The sequence below is a fragment of the Gopherus evgoodei genome, chromosome 7 (genome assembly GCF_007399415.2).
Source record: "Gopherus evgoodei ecotype Sinaloan lineage chromosome 7, rGopEvg1_v1.p, whole genome shotgun sequence".
Lineage (NCBI taxonomy): Eukaryota > Metazoa > Chordata > Testudines > Testudinidae > Gopherus > Gopherus evgoodei.
The window spans coordinates 21,085,680-21,100,919 of record NC_044328.1 but is presented as its reverse complement, the minus strand read 5'-3'; the positions used below and the strand labels follow the sequence as shown (position 1 = coordinate 21,100,919).

General features: G+C 39.7%; 1 protein-coding gene across 3 annotated transcripts in view; it reads left to right on the top strand.

The window, feature by feature from the left end:
* The window catches only part of CHST15 (carbohydrate sulfotransferase 15), a 100,416-nt gene that overhangs the window by 45,943 nt on the left and 39,233 nt on the right, over positions 1-15,240 (top strand). The gene's annotated exons all lie outside the window — the stretch shown is intronic.

Genomic DNA, 15,240 nt, shown 5'->3' with positions numbered 1-15,240 from the left:
ACTGTTTAGTAAAATTTCATTCTTTGTTAGACTTCTTTATCTAATTGCAAAGCATCAAGGGAGTCTTGCTCCTAGGCAATCCTTAAAATCTTTCTTGGCCTATCTTCAGTGTCAATACCAGAGAAGCCATTGGCCTGATTCCCATCAGTACACAAGATTTCTACTGTATTTTCTGACTAGAAAGAATTTTATTCTGCAAATAAAATATAGAAATTGACAGTCTATTTCTACATGGGAATAAATTGAAGAAGCACAGGTGTAAAACCTCTAGAGCTGGGCAATGTTTTTTGACCAAAAATATTTCCCACTTAAAAATGGAGTTTTGTTTTTAAAAAAAAATATTTTTTCATGTGTATGTCCTCTGTAACCAACATTTTCAATGGGAAATTTCAGAACAAAATATAATTGTGGGGATCCTTCCTCCACAGATTTTGACCAGCTCTAAAATCCAGTGTAAGTGAAAAGAGAACCAGGCTCAAAAATTGTCAAGCTTCTTTCAAGAAATAAACACAAAAGGTCTAGGCTCAATCCTCAGCCTGGTTTAAGTTGCTGTAGATCCATTTACTTCAGTGGAGCTTGCTCGTTTACACAAAATGAGGATGTGGCTCAGTGTGTGCACTATTTATATAAGTATGCTGAGGAGTAGGAATTAGAACATGTTTGGATTCAATCTGGTAGGGCAAATTTTAAGTGTTGGAGAACAATCCTGAAGTCATTATTACTGTCAAAACTGCTTACTTCAGTAGGAGTTTTCCGGCTTTACTAAAGACTTAAAGATTGGGGCCTTAAACAGTTATGGCAAGTTTAGATTTGAACAACTGTTATTCAAGCTATGTATATAATCTTTTGACTGTTACCAAATGTTCTAGCTTTTGACAAAAGGAATATGTTAGTGCTTCCCTTAAGGAAATCATTTGACAAGCATTTTTTTACAGTATTTTTTTCCCCTGTGGATTGAGTTTCGAGACTTTTTTTTAGCAGGTGAGGAAATAAGTTGTCTTCAAAAGGTTGCTGACCTTCATAATGAGTCATGTTAGCTCTCAAAACCATTACAAGAAGTTTTTGTGGTGAAATTACAGATATCAACAATTTCTCATATCGTTTAGTTTTTTGCAGCTGGGAGAGGCACAGATAGTAGATTACTCAGAAGTAAATAGCTGTGAGTTCAGGCAAAGTTTATTATCTAGGGTTACCATATTTGAACTTTTCAAAAAAGAGGACACTCCATGGGAGGAGAGTAGCCCTGTCCCCATCCACTCCCTCCCACTTGCCATCCCCTGACTGCCCCCACAGAACCCGCAACCCATCCAACCCCCCCCCCCCACTCCTTGTCCCCTGATCGTCCCCTCCGGGACCCCTGCTCCAACCACCCCCAGGGGCCCCATCCCCTAGCTAAGCCTCCCTTCTCCTTGTCCCTGACTGCCCCCTCCTAGGACCACCCCCACCCTAACTACCCCCTAGGATCCCACTCCCTACCTGTCCCCTGACTGCCCCAACTCCTATCCACACCCCTGCCAGGCCCCCTCAGGAACCCCGATCCATCCAATCCCCCCTGCTTCCTGTCCCCTGACTGCCCTGCCCCCTCTCCACACTCCTGTCCCCTGACAAGCCCCTCCCAGAACCCCCGACCCATCCAACCTCCCTGCTCCCTATCCCCTGACTTCCCCCTGGGACCCCCTCCCTCTTCTCCAAACCCCAACCCCCTTACTGTGCCGCTCAGACCAGCCAGACACGCTGCTGCAGATACACTCCCCTGTGGAGTGCACAGCTCTCCCCCTCCCCCCCCTCCCCACCCCGAGCGCTGCCGGCGCGGTGCGATGAGGCTGCAGCGGAGGGGCTCTGGCTGCTGGAGGCCTTGATACGAGCGGCTCAATCCAGCCGGGCTATTCTGTCAGCCAGGCTATGCTCTGCATTGGGAGGGAAATCCCGGGCCTTTTTAGATTTTTACAAAGTCTTCCAGGACGGCTATTTAAAATCCCAAAATCTGGGCATGTCCAGGATAATCCGGATGTATGGTAACCCTATTATTATCAGAAAGTTAACATGAGAAGCCAAAAATGTTCATCATCCAGCAGAAGGAGAATTAGTTCTCCTCTGTTCCCCCCGACCCGTTTTTCCTCTTTAAAGTAATTTTTAATTGCTTATATGTTTATTCACTGAGCAAGTACAGCATGTGCAGTACTAGTGTAAATTTCCCCACACTGCCTTGCCAAAATGACTTAACCTGTTCTAGAGAAAACATAATTCAGTGTCCACTCCCATTCAATCTGTTCCCTTTCTGCTGAAATCATTAGCTAAAAAGGGCCAGTGATGATGGTGTTCTGGTTTTTCTTATTAACGCTTGTCTTACTACACTTGTTAGCAGAACTGAGTCCATCAACTCATTTTAAAAATGCCATTGAATTATCACCAGACAACGACGAGGCAAGTTGCTACTAACCTGGACCAGGTTGCATCCAGTAAATTGGAAATGCAGTGCAGTGGGTGGGAGGTGGAATTATATTATTATTGATGTTCTGCATGAATATTGAAATTCAACTCTTTTAAACAATTGAAAATGTCTCAAAGGTCTCAATTAAAAAAAAGAACTTACTTCCTTTTTTGCCTTCACACTAATACGGAGTTTATCCTGATATAGCTGTAGATAGTTTTTTCACTTAGGACTACCCACAGCTTTTTTATAAACTGCTTACAACATTGAATTCACAGTAGCTTGATGGTAAAATATTAATAAAAAAGAGGTGCATTTTTGAGTTGCTGGAGTGGAATATGTTAAGTCTGCTTTACTTTTAAGGCTTTTACAAAGCAAATGTTAACACTAGCCCAAATTGGGAATTGCATAAATCTTCCTGATTTGTCATGGAAAGCAAGCAGGTATTGAAAACATTTGTCCAGATTGCTTTAAACAATTATGAAACTATTGATAAAACAACATATTTTAGGTCTGCAGAAGGACATTAGGTTTATTATATTAGAGGCCATTTGTTCCCGTAGAAACTACTGAGCAGACTGAAATAGGAATGTTACATCTCACACAGACTATACTGATGGCTAAGTATGGCTAAGAAGTAAGGGACCTAATCTAATTCCCACTGATGTCAGTCAGAATCTTTCTCTTCACTTCAGTGACAGTTGGATCAGGCCTATCATGCCTAGAACATGCAGCTATGGATTAAAATGTAAATACTGGTTCTGATAAAAAATTGTCCATCAAAAGTGTTTTTTGATTCAAGGAAATTTTTCATGGAACTATCAGTTTTCTGTTGAAATTTTTGATTTTTTTTCATCAGAAAACCAAAAGCCTGAAGATCTAAATATTTCTGTTCATATACTTTGCATGGTGCTTCATGGAGGTGTGGTTTGGTTTCCCAATGTTCTCATTCTCTTCTATGGGCAGTACTCCGCAGCTGGACTACATCTTCTGCAGTGTACCATGGCCAGGGACATCTCACCTTGATCAGAGACCATGGAGCATCACGGAAGAAGTCTGGTGAGAGAACCTGTCCTGTAGAGGAGAATGGGAACATGAGGCACTGTGGCAGTATTTCCATATGGAAATATTTCAGTTTTCATTTTTTTCCTGAAAAAAAATCAAAACTTTTCCTTGGAAAACAGCCTTTTCCAAACAGCTTTAGTAACAACATCAACTGTCAAATCCTCAACCTAATGCACAAGCCCAGGATCCAGGGAGATAGGACAAGGCATCGTTTCCTCAAGTCCACAGAGCCCTTCCTCAACCATTCCATGGAGACTACTTAAACTCTGTGGCTGGAGTAGTCCTGTGAAGCCCCTAACTCTGTAGCAAGAGCCCACTGCAGTTGGGTTGCCCACTCTCTGTATATCCTCAGTGCAAATCCAGGCCACTTCCTTACACAGCAGCAGCACTACATTGTTGCCACTGCTGATGGGATCTCTGGCCACAAAGTTGGGGCTGGATTTTAAACAAGATCTGCTACATGGTGTTTGTAAGTGGAGTGCATCTACAATTCTGTCTTTAATATTTAGATTTTAGTTTATTTTAAATTTGTGTGACAGGTGAGTGTATGGCCCTAAAATGCACAAAAAAAGATTGTTCTTATTAAAAGGTCTTGGGGCCAGATCATCATTTAGACTGACTTTGAGGTGTCAAGTGAGGTAGCTTCATTGACATCAAAAGAGCTATCCTAATTTATACCATTTGATGATTGGCCAACTATATATTTGGTATGTTTTAAAATAGGTTAAAAGCATGCTTCTCTTTCATGTGGTACTAAGGAAAGTCGAAATTACTTAAGAATAATGTGGTCAGTATAAATTTTGGGGTTCAGGTAAGGACACTAATGCAAGTCATATAAGTTTCAGTTACATCTGTATTTTACAGAGTTATATGAAAGAGATAACACCAAATATTAGGACTAGAGAACTGAAAAATAAAAGAAATATATTATCATGTTTTGAAAAATGGGAACTACTCCATCTGTTTTTTATCTCCTACCATTATATAGATGAGGAGCGATTTAGTTATTAGCATATCAAAGCAATTTTTAGTAGCCATATATTTATAGTAGTCTGCTTCCTTTACATTTATGGAAGAAGGAAAAAAATGGAGTGGGGGAGGGGAAAGGACATTATTTAAGCTATTCTGATTTTTAATTTTAAAAAATAGGAACTTGTAATCTTCCTTCTAAATACCAGAATACAATAATATAGGAATTATAGAAGATGTCACTTGTTTTATATTGTTGATTTGGCCAGTTTTTTTTACATTAAATAGCTCTGGAGCAGAAGCTGGTGGATATTCCAGGATTATTACTATTTTTCTCTCAAAGTTCTTAGACACAGATCTGCCATGCATTGTTAGCTTCTTGCCTCAGATAAGTAGTACCTGTCACATTTGTCTCTCTGGTATCTGCTACCTGTTCTGCCCAATTTATCCCTGGATGACAGGCCAGCGAAAGCAGTCTAGAAAGGGAAATTTGAGAAGGCTCTCCCATTGCCAACAGATGTGTTCTTGAGCATGATCCTTCTACTGAAATGAGTGGAGCAATTCCCATAGACTTCTGTGAGATTGGGTTGTGAGTCTTCAAAATACCTAGTTCTTTTTTCCCCCCCTTTCTGCTCCTCTGTATCATTCCTTATACCCAATCCATGCTTCCTACTGTCTAGAGCAGTGGTTCCCAAACTTGTTCCGCTGCTTGTGCAGGGAAAGCCCCTGGCGGGCCGGGCCGTTTTGTTTACCTGCCGCGTCTGCAGGTTCGGCCGGTTGCGGCTCCCAGTGGCTGCGGTTCACTGCTCCAGGCCAATGGGAGCTGCTGGAAGTGGCGTGGGCCGAGTGACATGCTGGCCGCTACTTCCAGTAGCTCCCAGTGGCCTGGAGCAGCGAACCGTGGCCACTGGGAGCTGTGATCAGCCAAACCTGCGGACATGTCAGGAAAAACAAACTGGCCCAGCCCGCCAGGGGCTTTCCCTGAACAAGTGGCGGAATAAGTTTGGGAACCACTGCTCTAGAGTTTCGGCTCCTCCTTCATTTTATAAAGAGGACCATTTGCTGGCCAAGGGGACTGCAAAAGTTTGATGCTGAATCCCAAAGACTGGTGGACTAGGTTAAGACTGGTGTACGTTTATATACAATTGTCAAACTCTGTATGGAGAGGAGCATAAATAATGTATCATTAATTTCAACCGCAGGAAATGACATACCATTATTCAAGAATATTCAAACTGCTCCTTACATATATCAAATAATATTCTGGCTGAAGTTTTAGAACTGTGGACATAGAAATAAACAATTTTGTGGTTTTTTTTTAACTCCAGTATTTCATGGCCTTTCTTCTGGTTAAAATTCACATCCTTCTTTGAGTCATATCCTACTTTTGTTCCTGAAATATAGCAAATATAAAAGATGAAAGTATATCTGTGGTCAAGGCTGTGTACTGGAAGTGCTAAATATTAGATTGCAGAATATAAGATACATATTGTGAAAGAAAGAATCCATATGTAGTAGGAAAACATAATGAAGTCACAGAAGGAAAATAGTCCAAGGCTTATTGTATAACATGGAGCTGCTAGATTAGTTGTTATATTTGTTCTGACTTTTTTTTTCTGTATGAGGTAGTGAAAGATTCTGGCATTAATTTAATTAAATTTGAGATCCTTGATTGGCAAGGAAAGAGGAGAGAATTGTATTTAAGAATTACCTCCGGCCTTTTACGTGTGCACTACAGATGGGTATTTCATTACATGAACATGACAAATGTGTAATAATATAAAATGCATCTAACAGTTATTAAAAAAAATCAGTTTATTTTTATTGTTTGCTGAGTAGTCTTTCATGTTGCCCAGGGGTGGGTCTTCAAATTGATCATGTAATAAAAGGCCCTATTGTAATGCATATGCACAAATTGGCAGTTATGGTTGCTGATAGAACCTTCAACTCTCAATTTCATTACTTGTTTGATTAAATCTCAGCCTTACAGTGGCATTAGCTTAGTTTTTTTTGCATATCTCAACTTCCTATTAAAGCATTTTCCTCAGCCATCAAAAAAGCAGTTAGCACTATTTCTCCTCCAGCTCATAATATTTATTTCAGAGTTGCATAAAAAGTTTCTCCACTTGAAAAGAATTCAATAAATTCTCCAGACTTAAAATATGTTGTTTTATTAACGTACATAGGGACAGGAATTCCATAGGACTTGGAAGTCTTCTGTACTTTCTCTAAGACCCACAACTCTGTGTTGGATAGTATAGTTTTGACAGTTCTTTTTTAAAAGAATGAGAATTAATATCAGTCAAATACCCTCTTGTGTAGGATTTGAGTGGGTCAGATAACAGCGGCTCAGATAAATCTGTTCAATTAATGGCATCAAAAGACATGTCTCTAAGTCCCACCTTCTCTTTAGGCTACGCACACTTATGGGGTCTTTCTGAGAGTACAAGGAAAAGAGCTTAAGAAGAGTGTTCTGGAACTAGATTTAAAGAGCTATTCACTTGACACTACATTAACATCTAGGATTCCTGAAATCAGAGGAGTTAACTCTAGTGTGGATATTGTATAGGAAAGAGACATCCTGTATGCCACATAGTTATTTGTATCCCAATGTTGATCACTCCATCAATGTTTCCTTTGGTGGCTCTTCTTCCTCCCTCTCCTCTTATGTTTGAGTGTCCCTCAGGGTCCCTCCTCTTCTTTCTTTATCTCTCTTCATGCTTGGAGACCCCATCTGTCTCAATCTCCAATATCACTGGTCTACAATTTTTGAGAAGTCGTCTGCTTCAGAGATAAAATGTGATATTTATTATGTATTTTGATGTGCTGAATTCAAATATGACAATTAAAACAACTGATTGGCTACTGTTTCTAAGATATTTAAGTTTTTACATTTTATGTCTATGTATATTGTGTAGATAGTAGAGTTTGAATCATAAATTGTAAACCTAGGTCTTTTCATGTGTTAATGGTTGCTTTACGTGATAATATTTCACCTGACCTGTTTATGTAACACTTTAAAAATCAGCAAAAGGGTTATATAAATAAAATTTATTATGAAACAAAAGGCAAAAAACGATTATGTACATAGTTTAGTCCTTTTCAGTGTCTACTCGGCGCTTCTTGGCTTGTCTCTTGTATTCCTTAAATGGAGCATCTGTTGTCACTGTCCAGCAACAGTCTGCAACCATTGATGGGCTCCATTTGCCCTGACAGCCTGCCAGGAGATTCCACGGCTGTAGTCTGGAGCCCAACAGCTCTGCCTTACTCTTGGGTAGTTCCAAATCCTTGACAAGGTCATTCAGTTCACCTTGTGTTATGAGGTGTGGTTCAGAGGAGGAGGATGGGAGAAAATGTGGGTCCTGTGACATTGATGGTTCAGGACCAGAAGTTTCATCCTCTTCCTCGTCTGACTCAAGTGAGAATGATTGTGGTGCATCAGGAACCGGCAGTCCTTCTCCGTGGGGTTCTGGGCGTATAGTTGATGGAATGTTTGGATAATGCACAGTCCGCTTTTTCTTCTTCGACACACCTTTCCCAACTGGAGGCACCATGCAGAAGTAACAATTGCTGGTATGATCTGTTGTCTCTCTCCAAATCATTGGCACTGCAAAAGGCATAGATTTCCTTTTCCTGTTCAACCACTGGCGAAGATTTGTTGCACAAGTGTTGAGGCATATGTGTGGGGCCCACCTCTTGTCCTGATCTCCAATTTTGCAGCCAAAATAAAGGTGATAGGCTTTCTTAACCATAGTGATTATACTGCGCTTTTGTGATGCAAAAGTCACTTCCCCACAAACATAGCAGAAGTTATATGCACTATTCACACAAGTACGAGGCATCTCTGCTCACTTTGGCTAAACAGAAATGTGTCCCTTTGCAAAATCAAACACTGACAAATAAGAGAGCACGACACTGTATGATTTCTAGAGCTGATATAGGGCAATTTGTTCAGCAGAGTCACGTAAGCTTCCTTATGATTGCATCATCCATGACTCCTAGGAATAACATGATGCAATTCATATCATGTATGACGCAATACCAGCTTCAGATTGCATCATTCATTGTTTTGCCTCAAAATCAAGTACTGTCCAAACCCAGTCGTAGATTTATTCTTAGATCCAGTCAAAGATGTATTTCAGTCATTTCTGGTTTAAATTGAGATCTCTTCCCTTTATAACTCACTTATCCTCTGCCATTCCCAAGTCAAGGGTCGTATATACTGACCCAATAGCATATCTTGAAAACTAGAGCCAATCAACAATTTTAAGCATCATTTTCATTCTCAGTGACCCAGAATTAGTAAAGTTGGACTACATTTATTTCAGAAGCATTTTGGCTGTAGAGCAGTGTATTCTATCACTAAAGATTCCCAAATCTGCCTTGCTTACCCTTGACCTCTCCTCTTCTGCTCAGTCTTACCGCTCTTAAACTCGCTCTGATATTTTCTCTCAGATGCCCCATCACTATCTGAAACTTAGTCTTGCCAAAATTGAACTTCTTTTGTCTCAAACCCTCCCCTTTGCCTCCCTTCTCTATAACTGTTGATAACTCCACTATCCTTCCCGTAGCCTGGGGTTACAATCCTAGTGTAATCCTTGAACCTTCTCTCTCTCTGCTGATAAAACTCTTTGTGCCTTGGTCATCTCTTGCCTTGATTTTTTTGTAACCTGCTTTAGTCAAAGGTTTCCGTTTTTCTTTAGGATATTTCTTTGTTTTTGTGGATTTTTTAAATGGGTTTGCAAGAATACACTTCCTGATTTTGTATATAGTACTGTGATTCTGCTGAGTTTCTGATTTGGTCTTTCTAGTCATTCAGCCTTCCATCATAATCATACCCGCACCAGTGTTTGGAACAGTCATTAAAACTCTCATTTCTTCCAGGAATGCTTTATTCCTCTTTTTTCCCCTTTAATCATAATATCTCCTCACTGCGTCTTCCATAAATGATTATGCTTTGCCTCATCTTTGCTTTGTCTGTTTTAGTCTGCAAGTTCTTTCAGGCAGGAAACATGTCTTAACGCTAAAGATCTGATCTCTCAAATACTTCTGTATGTGTTTAACTTATTTACCTAAATAATTCTGTTGGTCATTGAAGCCACTCATGTCAGTAACATTAAACACTTGCATAAGGGTTTGCAGGATATATATTTTCAAAGTAGCATGTAAATTCATGATATTTTATGAATGTTTATTTTAATGCTAATTTAAATCCCTATGTTCTCTTATCCCTACATTTCTTTTGCAACAAGATCTTGAGGAGATTTTACTGGATCTCTGAGGGTCTCTGCAAAGCATCACTAATGAATTACAGCAAATTTCAAAGGTACTAGCAGCAGCATGCCAACCTACCTCACATTTTGTTCTCTGGCCATTTAGGAGAGTAGTCGTATCAGTAGTAGTAATGTTAGCTTATTACATTAATGACCAGAGCAGAAGACCCGATAATAACACCATGTTTTTCATCCTGTAGTCAACCATCCAAGTGCAGACTACACTTAGATAGGTTAATCATTATAGTTAGATGAGATCAAGTCTATTCAAGGCTCTAAGACTTTTCTCAACTACACCACTGCTGTCTCTTCTGTCACAATTTAGTATTGTTTTGATCATTTATTCATCCCAAGGTGCACTTTTTCATTTGCAATCAGCCAAACTTTTTCATCTGTAACATCATTCTGAGTTTGGGGTTTTACAGTTCTTGTTTATTGTTTTCATATGTTGCCCTTATGCCTGAAAAACCTCCTCCTAACCCTTCGTAACGTGCAATATCAGAGTATATGTCTACACTGCAATAAAAAACAGGTAGAAGCAAGTCTTATAGTCCAGATCAACTGATTCGGGCCCATGGCTGCAGAGCTAAAAACAGCAGTCTAGATGTTCAGTCCCGGCTGGATGCTGGGCTCTGAGACCCACTTCCCTCCCTGGGTTTCAGAGTCTGGCTCCAAGCTGAGCCCAAACATCTTCACTGCTGTTTTTAGCACTACAAGTCCAAGGTAGTTAACCCTGTCTCTGAGACTTGCTGCCATGGGTCTTTCATTGCAGTGTAGATATAACCCTCTTCAGAACTTACTTTCATCACTGATCTTCACCATAGACTTCTTTCTGGACAATGCTTTGAGTTTCAATTTGTATTGTTTAAGATAAATATATTCAGGCTTTTAAAATCAGAAAAAAATAGATTTTTCAAGAACATACTTGAAAGCAAGTATATCTCAGCTCTTTCATCTTTGTCCTCTCTTACCCTTTTCTCCAGCCTTTGTATATTGTCATTCCTTACTGTTCAATATTTTTAGTTAGATTTCAGATTCCTCAAGGTAGGGACCTGTTATTTTTAAGTGCCAGGACTCGTAGATTATGACACTTCAGTAATAATAAATAATATACTAGACCAGTGGTTCTCAAACTAGGGCCACCACTTGTTCAGGGGAAAGCCCCTGTCGGTCCAGGCTGGTTTGTTTACCTGCTGGGTCTGCAGGTTCGGCTGATTGCGGCTCCCACTGGCGGTGGTTCGCTGCTCCAGGCCAATAGGGGCTGCAGGAAGTGGCGCAGGCTGAGGGACGTCCTGGCTGTCCTTCCTGCAGCTCCCATTGACCTGGAGTGGCGAACTGCGGCCAGTGGGAGCTGCAGTCAGCCAAACCTGCGGACCCAGCAGGTAAACAAACTGGCCTGGCCCGCCAGGGGCTTTCCCTGAACAAGCGGCAGCCCTAGTCTGAGAACCACTGCACTAGATAAGAAGGTAGGCTTATCTTAAAGTAGTGCAAAATGTGCACTTTATAAATGCATGTGTATGTATATATTTATGTAAATTTAAAATGCATCAATGTTTTTTTCTGTGACCCTTCTTTCCTTGGTGGATTAGCAGTAATAAGCTTTGTGGGAAAAGTGTATTACACTGGGATTTGAAAGATATGGTGGTTCCTTGATGTGTCAGCAGAGGGACTGTTTCCTGGTCATAATGGTTAGCATGGAAGAAGGTAATAGTGAGAGAAAGAAACAAAAGAATTAGGCTGGAATCTTAGATGGAATGAAGGAAGCCAGAGGTATTAGGAGGAAGAAGAGAGAACAAAGATGTTTGGAAGTCAGGCAGAAAAAGTTGTACAGGGGCTTTAAAGTGAGGAAGAGATCTTGATAGTAAAAGAAACTAGAGAAGGGTAGTGATGGCAGCAGCAGGCAAGGAAGATGATCGTAGCAGCATCTTTTTGGATAGATGGACCATGGCAAGTCAGGAAGTAGGGAGGCCAGAGAAACCATCACAGTAGTTGAAGTCAGAGCTAACCAAGGCATGTCTGTATTGGGGACATTGTTTATAATTGGACCTATTTGCAGATGACATGTTGCTCTTTATTGTAGTGATTCCTTAGTACATTTTCTGTGCCACACTGATATTATTGAATAATTTTTTCTTAAATATGAATAGCCAAACATCTGTTTTATTTCATATTTTGATTACGGCTCCTTGAAAAATGTATTTCCATTTAAATAGTCAGAAGATGGTCTTGAGCCTTTAGGGATATCATAAAAGCTGGCAGAAGGTCCTCTGTCTTAGTCAAGGCCTTAGATTTATTTCATTAAAACAATAATTTAATTACCTAGTGTTTCTCTCTCTCCGCTGGATTAAAGTTAATGTTCTCTTGAACTCTTCAGGCTATCTCTTCTCTGCTATCTCAGCTTTTATCTGCAATAATTTGATATGATTCTTATGGGGAAACTGGATGCCCTTTATCGATCTTGCACGGAAGGGACATTCAATTATCTAACCTGCAGGGTTTCTCAATTACAATAAATGGTTTGCTAACGATCCTTCTATTGCTCAGGTTAATATTGAGGCTGCCCACGCAGGGACTAGAAAATAGAATGCTCTTTTATTTCTGGGGAAGTTATTTCATCTCCAACAAAATCCACCATTGTGGTTCAGTTTCTAGTTTCCATTTTCTCCTTGCAACTCCTATTTTGGAACATAACTGCCTGTTTTTGAAATAAAAACTATATATGAAGGGTGCATGATGCTTGGCAATGCAGTGTGGCTTAGAAAATTATAGAGCAATGCAGAGCAAATGCAATCTCCTTTCATGTGTGTGAAGAAGAAGGAGATAGAAAACAGGGACCAAGATAAGGATGTTTTGGCTTGTATTTCAGGACCATAAGGCATTCAGTACTTCTCATCTCATATGCCCCTTCCTCCTCATTTTACTTGCTTAGCTGAAGAATTATTTTCATTGTGAGCGTGTACGTGTGTTTTGAGAACTAAAGTTTCTCAAGTCACATGGAGGGGGAGCAGATTGCACTCTCCTAAATGAGGACAGCCCCCCCAAGCTCGCTGTGGGACAGGATGGACCTCACTGCTCATCGTTTAGGCCATTTGGCTCTTGAGGTGTAAGTCTTTTTGAGAATCCTGTGTAGGAAATATGCTTCTTAAGCACTGTCACAGATTGAATCAAATAGACTATTTCTCTTTCATCAATCACATTTTTCCTACTTAAGCATGCAACTTTTTGATTTATGTGAGTCACATTATTCCCCTTTCTGAGAATGGTGACACTGCCTCTAGGGAGAAATACTTCAGTAGCAGAGATTTGTAGAGAGATATTAGGTCTTCAATTGTTATTTTGTATTCAGCTTATAGCACTTAGGTCAGACCAAGTATATTCACCCCCTGGAAGTAGGCATCTTTGTTCTTGCCCAACATCGGATTACTTTGAAGTACTGTGTATATATCCAGGTTGTGCACGTCCTTGTCATGGTATCACTTTGCAGGAGGACTGAGTATTTAAGTAGCTTTTAATCTTCAGCTCTTTAAGAAGTGGTGAAGCCTTAATTGGCTTCATGCTGTATATCAAAATATATTTAATCAAAGCAATAATTTTGGTATTGTCTCATGCTACAGAGTGATAACTCTTTTAATGTCCACATCTCCACTGCATAGTGTCCTGATCCAAAGCCCTTTGAAATCAATGGGAGTCTTTCCAATGTCTTCAGCAGGCTTTGCAATGAGCTCCAAATAAGAATCAAATACCAATAAGCATCTTTTTTTCTGAAGTCTGTGGGAAAGGGATGGACTTCAATACATCGCTTTGTAAAGAGATGTTTACACAGTTTACTGGTATATTAACAACAAAATTAAACATTATCCATTGATAACGATGCATTCCAGCTGTTTTCCTCCTTGGCTTCCTTCATCATTTTGCTATATCTCTCACCTTATATTCACTGTTATATTTGATTTTTTTCAAAATTATTTTAAAAGCTTTTCCGGCATACTTTGCCCAAACCAAAGGCTTAGTAGATGTTAAAGATACTGGAGGCTGGTATATTTTGTTTGTTACCCCAAAAGCTCTATGCTGGACACCTCTGCCCTCTGAACTTTGTTGAAAACGGAACAAATCAAATTAATTTTTTTTCCTGTGTGGAAGCTTAAAATAGGGTGACCAGATGTCCCGATTTTATAGGGATAGTCCTGATATTTTTGGCTTTTTGTTATATAGGCTCCTATTACCCCCCCCCCCCAACCCCATCCCAAGTTTTCACACTTGCTATCTGGTCAGCCTCGCTTAAAAGAAGATATTAACTAAATGAATAAATAAAATAAAAACTTTGAAGTAAATCAGCATATCTGATTTTGAGTTAAGATACTAAAAATTTAAGTTTCTGACCTTAGTTCAAAGAATCTAACTTTTTTGGGAAGCTAATGCTTGGATTTATCACTTCTGATTTCTCTGCTCTGAATGTTTCCTGTAATAGGGTAATTTCAAACAAAAGTGGTTTTAAATAAAGAAGTTATTAATGACTTTGCTCCCTGGTTCTACATGAGCACCTGTATGGTGAAGTATTTAACTGAGAATGATTTAGGCCCCAGTCTAGATAAACACTTAAGCACCTGTGTAAACTTAAGCTTGTGAGTAGTGGTACTGAAGTCTTCTCAGTGCTTGCAAGTCTTTGTATGAGATACTATATACAGTCTTTACCCTAATCAAAGGAACTCCGTCAACCATGACTTCAGTGGGACAACTCCCATACTTAAAGATATGCACATGCTTAAGTGCTTTTGGTGGGGCCCTAGCTCTCAAATGACACTGCTAATATATATTTTTATTAAAGAAACACAACATTCCTAGGTTTCAGAGTAGCAGCTGTGTTAGTCTGTATCCACAAAAAGAACAGGAGTACTTGTGGCACCTTAGAGACTAACAAATGTATTTGAGCAGGGCTGGCCTTAGGATTTATGGTGCCCTAGGCGAGATTATTAAACTGGTGCCCCTGTGCCTGATCTGCTCTTAGCAACACAAACATAAGCTTACAGTATTGGAAAACTTGCCACATTCACGTTATTAAAACCAGTTTAACTTAATTAAGCACACTGTAATGCTGATGGACGAGCACTAAAGAAGCAGCACTGTAGAAAAAATTCTGATATGACAGAATGATGCAAATAATATATATTTTTTTAATTTATCAAAATTTTATTGGAAAATTATAAGAAGAGGTATTGAAACAAAGATTTGTTTTTAATTAAAAGCAATCTTTCTGGCTTTTTTGGCTGCAAAATCAGTAATAATGTCATCGTATGACAAAGACAAAGTCGTGTCTTGTTCGATTGCAAGAATAGCAAGACCACTCAAGCATTCCTGACTCATTGTAGAGCGGAGATAGTTTTTAATGAGCTTTAGTTTTGAGAAACTCCGTTTTCCTGATGCTACTGTTACAGGAGTTGTCAGTAGAATACGAGTGGCGATGCACACATTAGGATATATGTCAACAAGTTTGAGGGTATGAAT